The sequence below is a fragment of the Palaemon carinicauda genome, chromosome 2 (genome assembly GCF_036898095.1).
Source record: "Palaemon carinicauda isolate YSFRI2023 chromosome 2, ASM3689809v2, whole genome shotgun sequence".
Classification (NCBI taxonomy): Eukaryota; Metazoa; Arthropoda; class Malacostraca; order Decapoda; family Palaemonidae; genus Palaemon; species Palaemon carinicauda.
The window spans coordinates 112774535-112789516 of record NC_090726.1 but is presented as its reverse complement, the minus strand read 5'-3'; the positions used below and the strand labels follow the sequence as shown (position 1 = coordinate 112789516).

Sequence of the window (14982 nt, the reverse complement as noted above, 5' to 3'; positions counted from 1 at the left end):
TAGTTTTCATTATACAATGATTTTTTTTTAGTTTAGGAACTCTTATTTGTAAAGATAAAAAAAAGATATGATAAAAATGTACCAATTGAGAAAAAAAAAATCTCGGCATCGTGATAAATTTGGGCGGCAAAACCCTTAATCAAAAACGTTATTCATTTCTAGCAATGTAAAGATCATTCCATGAAAGAATCAATTTTAGATAAAAACCAAACTTCTACTGTCACATGCAAGCCTAACTGACGTTTACATCACTTACATGACTGGTTCGAATAGTGAAGCCAAGTAGCATAAATTCAAGAGAGTTTGAAATCGATTTTAATAAGAGTTAATAAGGGCTAATAGAAACAAGATCGATGAACAATATATGTTAACATGGATGTTGGAAAAATGAAATCTGACTTGTACAATAACTTATGAATAACATGAATGATAATTCGAGAAGTAACTTACAGAGCAGAGGAAAAGACTTGTGAGAAGACTGGAAAGGATTTTGCAGTGTCTGAGGTATCAGGGTGGGAATATACGAACGTTTGAGCCATCCCTGCTTTATGAATGGAAGTAGAGATACTGAGCGCAAATAAAATTAAATCAGTTCTGCTGCTGCAACTTTTATATATATATATATATATATATATATATATATATATATATATATATATATATATATATATGCTACGTCTCTCTCTCTCTCTCTCTCTCTCTCTCTCTCTCTCTCTCTCTCTCTATATATATATATATATATATATATGTATATATATATTCTGCCACGCTAAGCATAATTGCCAGACGTATGACTACTCGCTTCTCTACGTCCTTCGGTAGGGGAAGAGGTAGCGCTACAGTCATAACCTGGTGAAAATAGGTACCCCGAGAGGTACACTCGGAAACCACAATCTCCCACGAATTGCCTAAACAATCGGGTTGTAGTAAGGAAAGGGGAAGGGGTGAGAAGAGTTGTATCTGTGTGTGAGTGAGTGTATGTGTTCATATTCTAAATATTCAGCCGTCATTTTTCACGGTTTGGGTACACTAACACACACACACACACACACACACACACACATATATATATATATATATATATATATATATATATATATATATATATATATATATATATATTATTGTTACTAGCCAAGCTACAACCCTATTTGGAAAAGCAGGATAAAAAAAACCCTTTAAAGACTCCAACATGGAAAAAAACCCAGTGAAGAAAGGAAATAAAGAAACATGGAATAGTGTGCCTGAGTCTACCCTCGAGGTATGGCACAGGGCCTATGGAGAGTAGCCACTGAGCAATTACAGTGCCGTCAGGTGTATAAGGAAAGAGGAAAATGTGTAAAGAATACCTCAGTCTATTCAGTGTGTATGTAGGAAAGGAAAATGAGCCATAACGAAAAAGAGATCCAATGTAGTAATATCTGACCAGTCAAAGAACCCAATAATTCTTTAGTGGTAGTATCTCGACGGGTGACTGATGCCTTGGTTTATCTGCTGCCTACAATTCATTTGGTAAAGGATGGATGTGGTGGTGATTATTTATAACTGGAGTCACCTTCTGTAGGAGAAAATTGTTGTATATATATATATATATATATATATATATATATATATATATATATATATATATATATATATATAATAGAGTTATGAGTGTGTATGTGTATGTGTATTCCCTTGAAGAAGTAACAAAAATCTACAACCTACTGGTTTCTCAGGAGGTCTTCATAGATAAAGTAGTTAGCTCCATATCTCCATTCTTGACCCCACCAGATGTTGATAATCTTGTGTCACTGGATGGACTTGTGAGCCGTGGTCTAGCTTCGAACACGGTACCAGAAATCTACAACCTAAGTATTGGGCTATTGATACTCTCTAAACCACCCCTCGCTCTAAAGGTTGGTGGAGCCTTGGTTCATTGTGTTCCATTAAACCCGAGGTTGCTAACTTAAGTGCATGCATTGGAAGTCCCTAGTAAAACCATTGATACACACACACACACACACACACACACATATATATATATATATATATATATATATATATATATATATATATATGTATATATATATATATATATATATATATATATATATATAAATATATATGTATATATATATATATATATATATATATATATATATATATATATATATATGTGTGTGTGTGTGTGTGTGTGTGTGTTTGTGTGTGTGTGTCAAGCTACTATAGAATGATGGGAAGCAATATTTGTCTAGATCTGAGGAAAGAAAAAAAAATAATTTTAAGAATGAAAATAAACGCTCAAGTAATAAGAAAAATATCTGATAAGTTTAGTTTACCAACACAATAGTTACTCCCAGCCACACGATGAAATGGAAACAAGTAAAGAAGTGAACAATAATTTAACAAAATTTGTATTAAAATCACAAGAGATAAATTTCTGGAATAAATCTAAACAAGATCAAGGAAAACTATCAGAAAATACCAAAATCCTAATAAACAAAAGCTTGGCAATGAGCGTAACTTCCAAGAGGTGTGAAATAGAATTAGAAAAAGTATTCAAAATAATAAATAAACTAAAAACCCAAGACATTTGTAAACACAATTTGACCAAAATTGGGGAAACGCAAAAGAAAGGAAGAAGATCAAATAAATGAAAAGAACACTTGGAACAGGGCCCCAACAAATATTTACTTTAAAGGATGAAAATGAAATATTATCAACAAAAGAGATGGTATGATAAACATTGCAGATGATTTCCATACAGTAGAATAATGATATTAGAAATATCTTGGCCAATAGAAATAATAAAACACCAGAGCAGGTACCAAAAGTAGCAGTAAGAGAAGCAAAGAAATCATTGAGAAAGGAGTTAGACAAGGAGACCCCATCTCCTAAATTATTCACAGCTTGCCTAAAAGATTTTTTTAAGAATTGATAATGGGAAAATGTAGACATTAACATTAATGAGGAATACCTTAGCAATTTAAGATTTGCAGATGACATAGTTCTTTTTAGTGAATCATATGAGGAATTGTAAAAGATGATAGAAGATATGAGTAGAGAAAGCAGAAATGTAGTATTGAAAATTAATATGAGTTAAACTAAGATAATATTAATGAAAAGTCAGACACAATTAAGGTTTATGGACGAAATTAAAAGAATAGGCATGGGGTGGAGAGCTTTTGGTAAACAAAATTAGATTATAAAATGTCCCTTTCTCTAAAGGAAAAGTTTTTATTCAGATGGTACTGCCGTTATTAACTTATGGTTCAGAAACTTGAAGCCTTACTAAAACCTTCGAACATACCCTAATTACAACTCAAAGAGTTATGAAAAGAATAATGATGTGAATAACACTAAGAGAAAGTAAAAGAACCACTGGATACGAGAGAAAACTAAAGTAGAGGTTATTCTCACAATATATAAGCAAAATAAATGGATATGGGCAGGACATACAGTATAATGATAATGAGAGATACTATAGTCAATTCTTTATAGCGAGGCAGATTTTCACCGACTCGCAGGGGTGCCCTTTTAGCTCGGAAATGTTTCCTGACCGCTGATTGGTTGGACAAGATAATTCTAGCCAATTAGATAGCAGGAAACGTTTTCCGAGCTAAAAGGGCACCGCTGCGTGTCGGTGCAAATGCGCCTCATTAAAAAAATAGAGTATAGATTGATAAGAAGAATAAAGAATGGGTCCTTAGAGATTGCAAACGAAGCAGAGGAAGGGAGAGAAGACGATGGATTGATGAGCTTAGAAAATTTGCTGGTATAGACTGACATAGAAAAATCATAAGCAGACAGGAGTGGAACATGTCTGAGACCATTGTCCTGCACTGGACTAGCAACCAGGGCCTTGTTTAGTAACTGGGGCGACCCGGGGCATTTATGTTTAGGGAGGCCCAACTCCCCATATATAAATTGAATCATATATAAAGAAGAAAGTTTAATTAATTATTTGAACGTGGAAATGGGTAATGTTAGGTTTTGAATAACATTTTCATTTCAATTCTTCCAGTTTCATAGACTAGAAATAACTTTGGCTGCATTGTTCAGTTTATAATAAATGGCAAATTGCTAGAAGGATTTGTGATCAAGAAAAGTTATGGATTATTATGGTGCATATGTTTCTTCAATTTGTTAAAATTACTGTTATTTTTGTATATTGACAACAAAAATTCCCTTCTTCTACACCTTACCTAAGCAAATTCTTTGATTAAATCATGAAAATTTATTTTTTTATATACATATAGCACTACTTTCTACATCTAACAAACATAAAGCAATTAACTTTTCATCAGTCATGAGGTTCTAAGATTAATTTTTATTAGTGCCAATATGCTAAATGACCTTTCACCTGGACAATTAGGAACCATCATCCTAAGATATATTCTAAGGGTTACATTAACGTTTGGAAAAGTATCAGGAAGCCCTTCGTCGTGTAACAAAATTGCCTGATGGATTGGAGCTACACATGATATAATCTTGGCAAAAGCTGCAAACACGCTATTGTCACTGAAGTCTTTAGGAAAGGCAGTGGCAAATTTCTCAACCTCTGTTTTTTTTATCTCAGCATCAAATAAGTACATAAATTGAACACTACATTGAATCCGTCATGCACCGATTGGTATACTACCCCCTGTTACTGTAAGGCAACAAACCATTGATATAAAGTGACAGTGAAAGCTTCAAAACAGAATTTTTGTGTGGGGGAAAAATCTACTTCCGTAAAATCGACTTCCTCTGAGGCTGAAGTTCTACGGGCTGCCAACGCAGGAGACCGTGTCCAGCACAAGGCTGGGCAATCTTACAAGCAAGCAAGAGGCTGAAGTTGTGTTCGTATCATAACTCTTATTTCTCTCTTTTTTTTTTTTTTTTTTTTTTTTTTTTTTTTTTTTTTGGTCTTTCTATAGTTTATTTGTATTCTGTGGTGCCACATAAATTTTTGGCCCTGATTTTAGAAACTTTTTTTGAGAACCAATAAAACCAACCACTTTTTTTTCAGGTTAACATCAATGCCTTGGAGAGCTTTACTCGTTTTGTTGAATCGTACAAGTATTGTATTTCAGATCTTGTCTATCAAAGATGTCTCAAGATTGTTCATATTATTCCTCAGTAGCCTACTCGAGCTTCATCCTTACTTCAGGTTTATGCTCCGAGCCATTTTCAATATCTCTTACAGCTTTTAGAATAGAGTTGTATCCCTCTACAAGTTTCAATAGCAGCAGCTGTTGCTGACCAACGAGCGGCTGAAAGAGATTTAAAAGTTAGTGTACTCGTTGTTTTCCAGTTAAAGACTTTATTAGAGTTACCCATAGTTGTATAGATGCACATACACAGCTAAATGCTGTTGCCTGCCCTGTAAAATGGACTGAGTGAGCAGCACAAAGAATATGAACCGATGCCTAGTTTATATTTTGAGGTCTGGCCTGTATTCCTGTATAGCGACCTGACATTGCTGACATTATCGTGGGAATGTCCTCTAGGGTCATCCAAATTATTATTATTATTATTATTATTATTATTATTATTATTATTATTATTATTATTATTATTATTATTATTATTATTATTATTATTATTATTATTATTATTTAGAAAGTTCTAACTGAGATGTAGCCAGTGCTTCAGCCTTGTGAGAGCCAGGTTGCAAGAAAAATAGAAATCTTTCTACCAGCTTATCAGAAACAACATATCACACAATAACTGATAACTGGTCAACATGAGAGAAAGGTTCGTTGTTGAATCCTCAGATACTGAGAAATGTTTGGCAGTTTTAAGTCCTGTCACAATATATTTTGGATATTAATAATTTATAATTAAAGCTGCAGGGTGTAGCTTCAAATTTGGATCACAATGGCAATTATAATCTTGCAAATTATGCTTAATCATACATTGCCGTTTGTTTAAATGTCTGACACTAACTTAACGCTATTATTGGCACCTTTTGCATCATTAATCATTACAATCTCTAAAGAAAATAATATTGAATAATTAGAATATATTTCAGTATGTACCGGGGGCCCATTGTCACAAAATGCTCTTTTTCACATCTTGCTAATTTCCCAACTATATTTTTTAGCCACTTATAAATCCGACCCTGTTAGGAACAGCTGATGCTGGCGATTAACATACATAATATGTGTGTGTGTAACTATATAAAAAGTTCTTTGTTCGAAATATTTTCTAATAGGGGCATATCATCCTATGCATATACAGTAGTGAATAATAAATCAAATAAAAGTTGAGATAATGAATATCAACATTGAAATGTTAAATATGATGAAAGTGTATTTGGAAGCTACATTTGATGTACATTTTCGCTGGAAAACTAGGTTCTGTTCCAAACTTTTTTTTTCAAAGAAACTGGCTATTCACGTGTTGGAAATTATTAAAAAATCTCCTTTGACCTGTTTGAAATTATTTAAAAATCTCATTTTCACCCTTTTTTGAAATTGTTTCAAGAAACTTGTCTGTGAACTGCTTTATAATGGTTTAAATTTTGTCTTTGACCTGTTTTACATAGTTCTAAGAAACTCTCCTCTGAGCTGTTTGATGAAGTTAAGAAATTATTCTTTTTGGTTTAAACTTAAACTGGCTCTAAGTACTTCCATTTGACCTGAACGAAATGGTTCAATGAAACTTCTCCTCGATATGTTTCAAATGGGCTCAGGTACTCGTTGTAATGCAAGTATTCAGTTATGATCATAAGTAAGGGATCGAATCCCTTTATACGATGTGCATTCCCTTTTGGATCCTCTTTTCCCTCCAAAGGTTTTGAACGTTGAAGGTTACCTTATGGAGTTTATTGCGAGAGTGTTCATCGATGGCAGTACTATTTATGTTGGTCTAATGTAAGTGCATCATAACATTAGCCTTAGTGTGTCGCAAAAAGGTGATATGTGTTGTTTCGTGTCATATAGATCAAGGGAGATTCTTCAACGTTGAGGAAACACCAGTTGGTTAGCAAGAGAAACCGAGAGAAAACTGCTATATTATAGGTAGGAAAGAAGCTCCCTTCCTTCTCTCGCTCTCGACTCCTGTCGTAGTAGGCGATGATGTAGGCAGCAGGAATCTCTCTCTCTCTCTCTCTCTCTCTCTCTCTCTCTCTCTCTCTCTCTCTCTCTCTCTCTCTCTCTCTCTCTCTCTCTCTCTCTCTCTCTCATGCATGGTGTTTTCCAATTCTTGTCATCCCTGAACGTGTTGAGCATTACGAAAGCCAGGTTTAGCCAAGACCTACTATCTATCAGAGACCTATTAGCAGCCTGTTGGCTAAGTTAAGTTAATTCACAGTGAACACACATTCCTTGGTGAGAAATAGTAGAAGAAAAGAGCAACCAAGTTTATTAATCAAAGAGCAAAGTTAGACTAATTGTAGGTTAGTACACACTAGTGTCAGTATACATTGTGATGTTCAAAGCAAGTGCTTTTTCATGGACCTATTCTCATTATTCTTGTAGCCTAAGGTAGAGACAAAAACTATGGCTTAGACGAAAATTTTAGAATGCCATTGGTAGTAGTTGAGTGGAAGATTACATTGCTGGAGCGTAGGTCGTGGCTAACTTGGAGAACCTGACTTATTGACACGGGTTACTTAATTCCCTCATTTGTTTGAAATGGTGCCACCCACTCGTAACTATTTTCTTCCTTTTGATAGGAACGATTGCCACCTGTGCTTATTGCTGGTCATGCACCTTGCCCCTGTGGTTACTTTTTTCTGATAATGGTACTGTTTTAATGCTGTTTTGTTCCCCATTGATATTTAACTCCTCATTAACAAAATTACAAGTAAATTTTAGATTGTCGTAACCAAGTCGGGAACAACCGCAGTTTTATCAACGTTTTTCAATGTAAGAACAGTACGTATTTAAAAGGAAGGACTGGCGTACATGAATCAAAGTATGTAACCATGAATGTATGTTCAACTAATCTGTGATCACTTTACATAGTTTTTCTCCTTCTTAAATTCTCTCTCTCACACGTTATAAAACATGTAAAAGTGCTGCACAAGCTGGTGAGCCTCAACAATCCGTTATATAATAAAGGAACTAGTCAGTGAGGGATTTTTGATGTCAGGATGCCAGATAATTCTAAATCAATCGCTCAATCAATCGATTAAATACAGGGTAATTCTATACAATAGCTCCGCCACTAATAATTTTGATATTTTTATTTCTGATGAATTACTTAGTATTTTATCTAAAGGTGACATTTTTTGGAGGAGGAACGGTATTTTAACCCTATTCGTTAACCTTTCCAATCTTGGGGGACCCCCAGTGGGAAACCAGGTTTTTTGGGTGGGGAATGAATTAAAGAATACCGTACGTTTTAACATACAAATAATGGCGCATGTAGAATTAGCAATGAACAAGGTGACAAGCTAGCCTAAACAAACCTCTTAACCTAATATAACCTAGTAGCCGTATCCTTACCTGGGGGTGCTGCAATCCCCCTTTACACAGCCAGGGGTGTATGTATGATAGCGGCCACCTGCATGTGTGATGACGGCTGACTTAGAATACGGCATTCTAAGGGGAGTCGAAGGGGGGCGTTAGCCAGGTAGGTAAGGACACGTCTTGTAGGTTAGGTTATGTGGGGGAAGTTTAGGTTAGTTGATGTCCATTATTTAGGCAAGCATGAGGAACTGGCCGCTGATATACAAAGGTTCTCACAGCCATATTAGGTATAACACAACCTAAAACCCATTTTGTACTTAAATTACTTAGGATGGAGGGTAAAGATGAGCTGCACCTTTCCGACTCAATACCCAGCGCACAATAACCTCACAAATGAATGAGCACCAATCATTTACAGTTTTGTGAGAAATTCTTAATTAATTTTCAACAAATTTATAGCTAAATTTTTTACCAATATATTTATATACAAGTAACAAATTAGATTCTATATCTAAATGAGACTTTTCTAACCAAGTACAGTATCCCTTAAAAATGGATATGTAAAAATTACACCTTTTTCTCTTCTTGTTTTTCAATACAACATGCCTTCTGTCACACTGCAATTCTTTTTTGTCAATATCCAATGGCACTTATAACCACAGGTGGTGCAAAGTGTCACATTCACTTTTAATAGCACCGTAATCTCAATGTACTTCATTATTCTTTTGATGTTACCACAATAATGCAAAACAAAATCTTTATAATTTAAATAACAATTGAGACAACAACTTGGGAGAAAATCCACAGACATTGATGTCAAAGTAAATGGTAAATGAGAAACTGCATCAGAAGTTGAAGGCTCACACGCCTCGATGGCTGTCAAAAGACTGAAAAATTAGCTGTGGAATTGTGTGAAAAATTTTGAGGTGGTCATTTTCCCAGTAAAACTGTCACCTGATTGGGTATTCAAGTCACATGATTCTAGTTTTGTTAAAATGCTAGTCCCAAGTAAAAGTGGATAATCATTATTGGTTAAAAACTATGACGTTTGAGTGATGTCTTGCTACGTAGAATACAGTCGGTGATGTAATAATGACATAATCTATGTTAACATACAATCGAACAAACGAGAGCTCAGTCTGAAGAGGAATTTGAGAGAGTTATGAAGTTGAGGGACTTAGTTTTTTTCAGGTGGGTAAAATATAATTTTGATTTTTAAACCACTTCTAGACCTAACACCACTTATATTTATATATGAAACGAAACCTTGGACTTCCCTCTTTTTAGTGAAAGTACTTAGATACAGGTTGCTGACTCGGAAGAGAAGCTTGGCCGATTAGTGACAGAATTTGGAAGGGTATGTGAGAGAAGGAAGTTGAGAATTAATGTGGGTAAGAGTAAGGTTATGAGATGTACAAGAAGGGAAGGTGGTGCGAGGTTGACTTTCATGTTGAATGGAGAGTTACTTGAGGAGGTGGATCAGTTTAAGTACTTGGGGTCTGGTGTTGCAGCAAATGGTGGAGTGGAAGCAGATGTATGTCAGAGAGTAAATGAAGGATGCAAAGTGTTGGGGGGAGTGAAGGGAGTGGTAAAGACCAGAGGGTTGGGCATGGATGTAGAGAGAGTTCTGTATAAGAAAGTGATTGTACCAACTGTGATGTATGGATCGGAGTTGTGGGGAATGAAAGTGACGGAGAGACAGAAATTGAATGTGTTTGAGATGAAGTGTCTGAGGATTATGGCTGGTGTATCTTGAGTAGATAGGGCTAGGAGCGAAGTAGTGAGGGTGAGAACGGTTAAGAAATTAGTTAGCAGCTCGAGTGGATACGAATGTGTTGAGGTGGTTTGGCCGTGTTGAGAGAATAGAAAATGGCTTTGTTCCGTAACCGAAATACAAACCACGCTATTTACATTGGGGTTTACTTTCGGCGTAGCTGAAATTGACGAGCCAATAGATTTTAACGAGGGTTAACTACCCCCGCGCTAGTTAGCGGGGGTAGGGGAAGGGGTAGCTTTCTACCCCTCCCCCCCACACACCGGTGATTTGCTTCACTTCACTTTTGGCTCGGACGATGTGCAGACGTGTCTGTCTATCGTCCTCGTTATTGACAGCCTTAATCTTTTCTTTGCTTTTCCTCAGCTGTGTGTTTGAAGTTGGCCTCGCCCTTTGGTATTCATCATGTGCAAGTGCCCTGGGATCGCCGGCCGCCCTTGCGGTACCTTCATGTCGGTGGTGGATACCGATCCTCACACCCTTTGTCCGCAGTGTCGAGGCCGACGGTGTGATAGGGAAAATACATGTAGTGAGTGTAGGGAGTGGTCTGCCTCCCAGTGGGAGAGGTTTGCCCGCCGGCGTAAGAAGTCCAAGAGAGACTGTTCTCCTTCGGGGGTTGCCTTGAAGGAGGAAGGCTCTCGGGACTCTTCTTCCGCCGCCCAAACCTCCTCCGAAGCTCCCCCTCGTCTGGCTTCTAGTGAGAGGCCGCCGAGTGGGAGCGCAGGCCCTTGTTCTGTTTCCCGACCTCGGTGTGCGGGAGAGGGCGTCGCCTCCCATAGCGGGGCGGCTCCTCCTCCTCCTCCGGGGGAGGATTTTGTTTGTGTTGATTCTGTGTCTAATGATGATCTTTTTCAGCTTTGGGCTTCCTTGGGGCTTAAGGGCCTGCCCTCCAAGGAAGCCCTGTTTGACCTTATTCAGTTGGGGGCCCGCTGTCAAGCAGTCGCCGGTGATAGCAGAGGTAAATCCTCTGTCTATCGTCGACGTCGTGGTGGCAGAGGCTTCTGACGGGTCTGGTCAAACCTCTGCGGCTCCTGATGTTGATGACGTTGCTGAAGGCTCTCCTCCCCCTTCCGAACATCCTTCGAAGGGGGAAGGGGGTCCCATGGTCTCTCCTGCGGCTAAGTCTCCCCCTCGGGGGAGCGCTCTGACTGACACTTCTCTTCGGAGGACTGATGATCCCGACGACCTCCCTCGTGGCCGCCTTCGCCGTAAGGCTCGTCGTCCTCTTCGCCGCAGGGCCTCCCGTCTCCCTATAAGGGTGTCAAGAGGCGCCTCTTCGAGTCTTCACCTCCTCCATCCTCCGATGGGGACTCTCCTCGCCGGGAGCAGACTGTAGCAGCCGCGTCCTTAGACCTCTCCGGGGATCGTTCACGTTCTCCCACGCCTACCAGACCTTCCACTTCCTGTGCAGATGGCCAGCAGTCTTCTGATCTCGTCAGCCGACGGGCACCGGTCCCTTCGGGGCAAAGGGATGTCGCCCACGGTGTGGGTGCTTCCCTTGCGCGTCAGGGTTCCCCTGCGCGCCCTCCTGCGCGTTCACGCATAGTAGCGCACCAGCGCTCCCCTGCTCGTCAGCGAGCTCCTGATTGCCAGCGCTCTCCTGATGGTCAACACCCCACTGCTCGCCAGCGTTCTCCTGTGGACAACGAACATCCTCCTGTTCCTATTGCGCGCCCAGCGCGCCAACGGTATCCTGTTCGTCAACGCGCACCTGCGCTACCAGTTCCTGACACGCGCCCTGTGCGCCCACGCGCCCTAGAACTCCGGTTCGGGACATGGGCAAGGACTCAACTTCTCCTCGCCCTTGCGATCCTGCTCGTTAGCTTTCTCCTGCGCAGCAACGCGCGCGGTCTCCTGCGCGTACATCCAGAGTTCCTGCACGCCCACGCGCCTCCTCTTCCTGAGCCCACTCGCGAGCGTTCGCCTTTGCGCGTCGCGCCGATAGCTCCTGCACAGTCTTCTACGCGTCGTCTTCCTGCTCGCCAGCGTTCTCCAGCACGCCAGCGATCTCCAACGCGTCTACGTTCTTCTGCTCGTCAGCGATCTCTTGCGCGTCAACGATCACCAGCTCGTCAGAGCTCCCCTGAGCGCCGGCGATTTCCAGACCCCCCTCGTGATCCATCGCCTGCGCGCAAGCGCTCTCCTACGCGTCAGCGCCCAGCGGATCCGGAGAGACATAGGTCTCCTGCGATTAGCTCGCCTGCGCGTTCTACGCGCCAACGCTCCACCACGCGCCAACGCTCTACCACGCGCCAGCGTTCGCCAGCGCGCCATCGATCGCCGACTTGCCATCGCTCGGCCACGCGTCACAGGTCTCCAGGACACTATCGTTCCCATGCTCGGTCCCCTGGCCCTCAGCGGTCTCCTGAGCGCTCTCGTTCGCCCACGCGCCATCGCTCGCCTGCGCGCCAGCGTTCGCCAGCGCGCCATCGATCGCCGACTCGCCATCGCTCGGCCACGCGTCACAGGTCTCCAGGACACTATCGTTCCCCTGCTCGGTCCCCTGGCCCTCAGCGGTCTCCAGAGCGCTCTCGTTCGCCCACGCGCCAGCGCGTTCACTCGCCAGCGCGTTCACTCGCCAACGCGCTCACTCGACAGCTCGCCCACGCGCCCGCACGCGATCGCTCTCGCTCTCGTTTGTCTCCGTGCAATTGCGCGCCTGCGCTCCAACAGCCCCTCGCGCGTGACTCTTTTGTATCGCCCCCGCGCAAGCGTCAGCACGACCCCGTTCGCGTCGGGTTCCGCAGCTCGCGGCAGCAGCAGGGACGCGTGTCGCCAGGTCGCAGTCGGGATCGCCTCCGCCTGAGCGCAGGTCTCTTTTGCAGGACAATGAAGGACCTTCGGAGAGGTCAAGGCAACTTTCTTCCCCTTCTTTTTTGCAGGCAGGTCCAGTGGTGTCCACTCCGAAGGATTGCCCGATCCCCTTCCCTCCAGCGGGAATTTTGGACTCTGTGTCCGTGTCTCGGCAGTCTTGGTTTGGTCCTCTGATGCGGGTGTTAGTGAAGGCTATGAAGCCGGTACTCGCCAATCTAGGACACAAGCCAACGAAGGCCTCGCCCCCGCTGAAGAGAAGGAGAGGAGTGGACTTCGTGGTGACTTCTCCCAGGGAGAAGTTGGTTCCTAAGAGGTCCGTCAGGAAGGCTCCGTCCCCTTCGCAGTCGTTTTCTCCTTCTCCCGTAGACGAGGCCTTTCTGTCCTCAGGAGAGTCCAGCGAGGCGGCGGTCTCCCCCTCGGCACCAAGGGGGGAGTCACCTCCTCGTGGAGGAGAATCGTGTCGCGCGTAAGGTGCCTACCAGACCTCTTTGCTGGAGTCTTGTATCCCGCCTAGGAGGGAACCCAAGGACTCCAAGACGATGCCGATGTCTTCTTCACGAATTCGTCAGGAACCAGCCAGACCCCGGGAGAACGTCCACGTTTCTCCCCAGGAAGAGCTTCCGGGGACAGGAGACTTAGCTGCCAGTCCGCAGGGAGGAGAGCAGCAAGAGTCTGAGCATGCCTTCTGGCAGGTCTTGGGCCTGATGAGACAGCTCAACGGATTCATGGACCCTGTGATCGCCCCCTGTGAAGGCAAGGACACGGTTCTGGACCAGGTTTATGGCCAGCGCGGCTCTGCCCTGGTCCCAGGGGCTGAAGAGTGCCAGAGCCAGGGCCAACGCTCAGCTCGCAGTACTCGCTTCCTCCAGTCGTTCCTCTGCCGGGAACAAACTCCTCCCACCTCCTCGTCTCCAGCAGAGGAGGTATTTTGAGATCATGCGGGAGTCTAGCCTCGCTCTTCCCCTCCACCATTCGGTGGAAGAGCTTACTAGGGGAGTTCCTCTTGAGAAGCTCTCCGCCCGGCAGGTGACGTTCTCGGCGTCGGAAATCCTGAGCCACGAGAAGGTCGTGAAGTGTGCCATGCAGGCCACTTCGTGGCTGGATGTCTGGCTAGGTTCTCTGGGCATCCTATTGCGCTCCGAGGATCTGTCTAAGGAGAGCAATAGGAAGGCCCTGGAGACCTTCCTCCTCTCGGGCACTCGCTCCATCGAGTTCCTGGCACATCATGTTACCAACCTGTGGGCCAACTCGGTGCTGAAGCGTCGTGATGCGGTGACCGAGAAGATCCATCCGAAGGTCCCCGCCGTGGATGTCTGCAGGCTCAGACACGCCTCCCTCCTTGGGGGGAATTTGTTTGAGCCCCAAGATATGGAACAAACAGCTGAGAGGTGGAGGAAGTCTAGCCAGGACTCCCTCCTCCAAAGGGCCCTTGCATCTCGGCCCTACAAGCCTCCAGCTCCGCAGCAACATCAGCAGCAGCCTTGCAAGATACCGAAGCAGGTGCCGGCAGCTAAGAAAGTGGTGTCTAAGCCCCAGCCCTTTCCTGCCAAGGACAAGAGGGGCGGTAAGTCCTCCAGGGGAGGCAAGACTCCTAGAGGGAGCGGCCGCGGCCGCAAACGCTAGGAGTGGCAGTCCCCCCGCGTGTCCACCTGTGGGGGGATGCCTTCAAAGTTGCGTGCACAGGAGGCAGCAACATGGGGCCGATGCTTGGACGGTCTCCGTGATTGGCCAAGGGTATCGCATCCCATTCACGACAGCGAATCCAGTGTTGTTGAGCTCCTATGCCATGGGATCGGCATAGGGGCTAGCCCTTCGGGCGGAAGTCGAGACCATGCTCAAGAAGGATACTCTCCACGAGGTCGTCGACGGCTCTCCAGGCTTCTTCAGTCGACTCATTCTTATAAAGAAGGCGTCTGGAGGCTGGAGACCCGTCATCGACCTCTGAGCTCTGAACAAGTTTGTCAAGCAAACTCCGTTCAGCATGGAGACAGCGGACACGGTCAGACTTAT

The 14982-nt window shown here is 43.2% G+C and overlaps 1 protein-coding gene across 1 annotated transcript in view; it reads left to right on the top strand.

Moving 5' to 3' along the window:
* Positions 1-7228: 7228 nt before the first annotated feature.
* The window catches only part of alph (alphabet), a 261226-nt gene continuing 253472 nt past the window's right edge, over positions 7229-14982 (top strand). The window contains exon 1 of the mRNA XM_068349517.1: positions 7229-7366. The gene's annotated coding sequence lies outside the window, so the exon portion shown is untranslated. The remainder of the gene's footprint in view (positions 7367-14982) is intronic.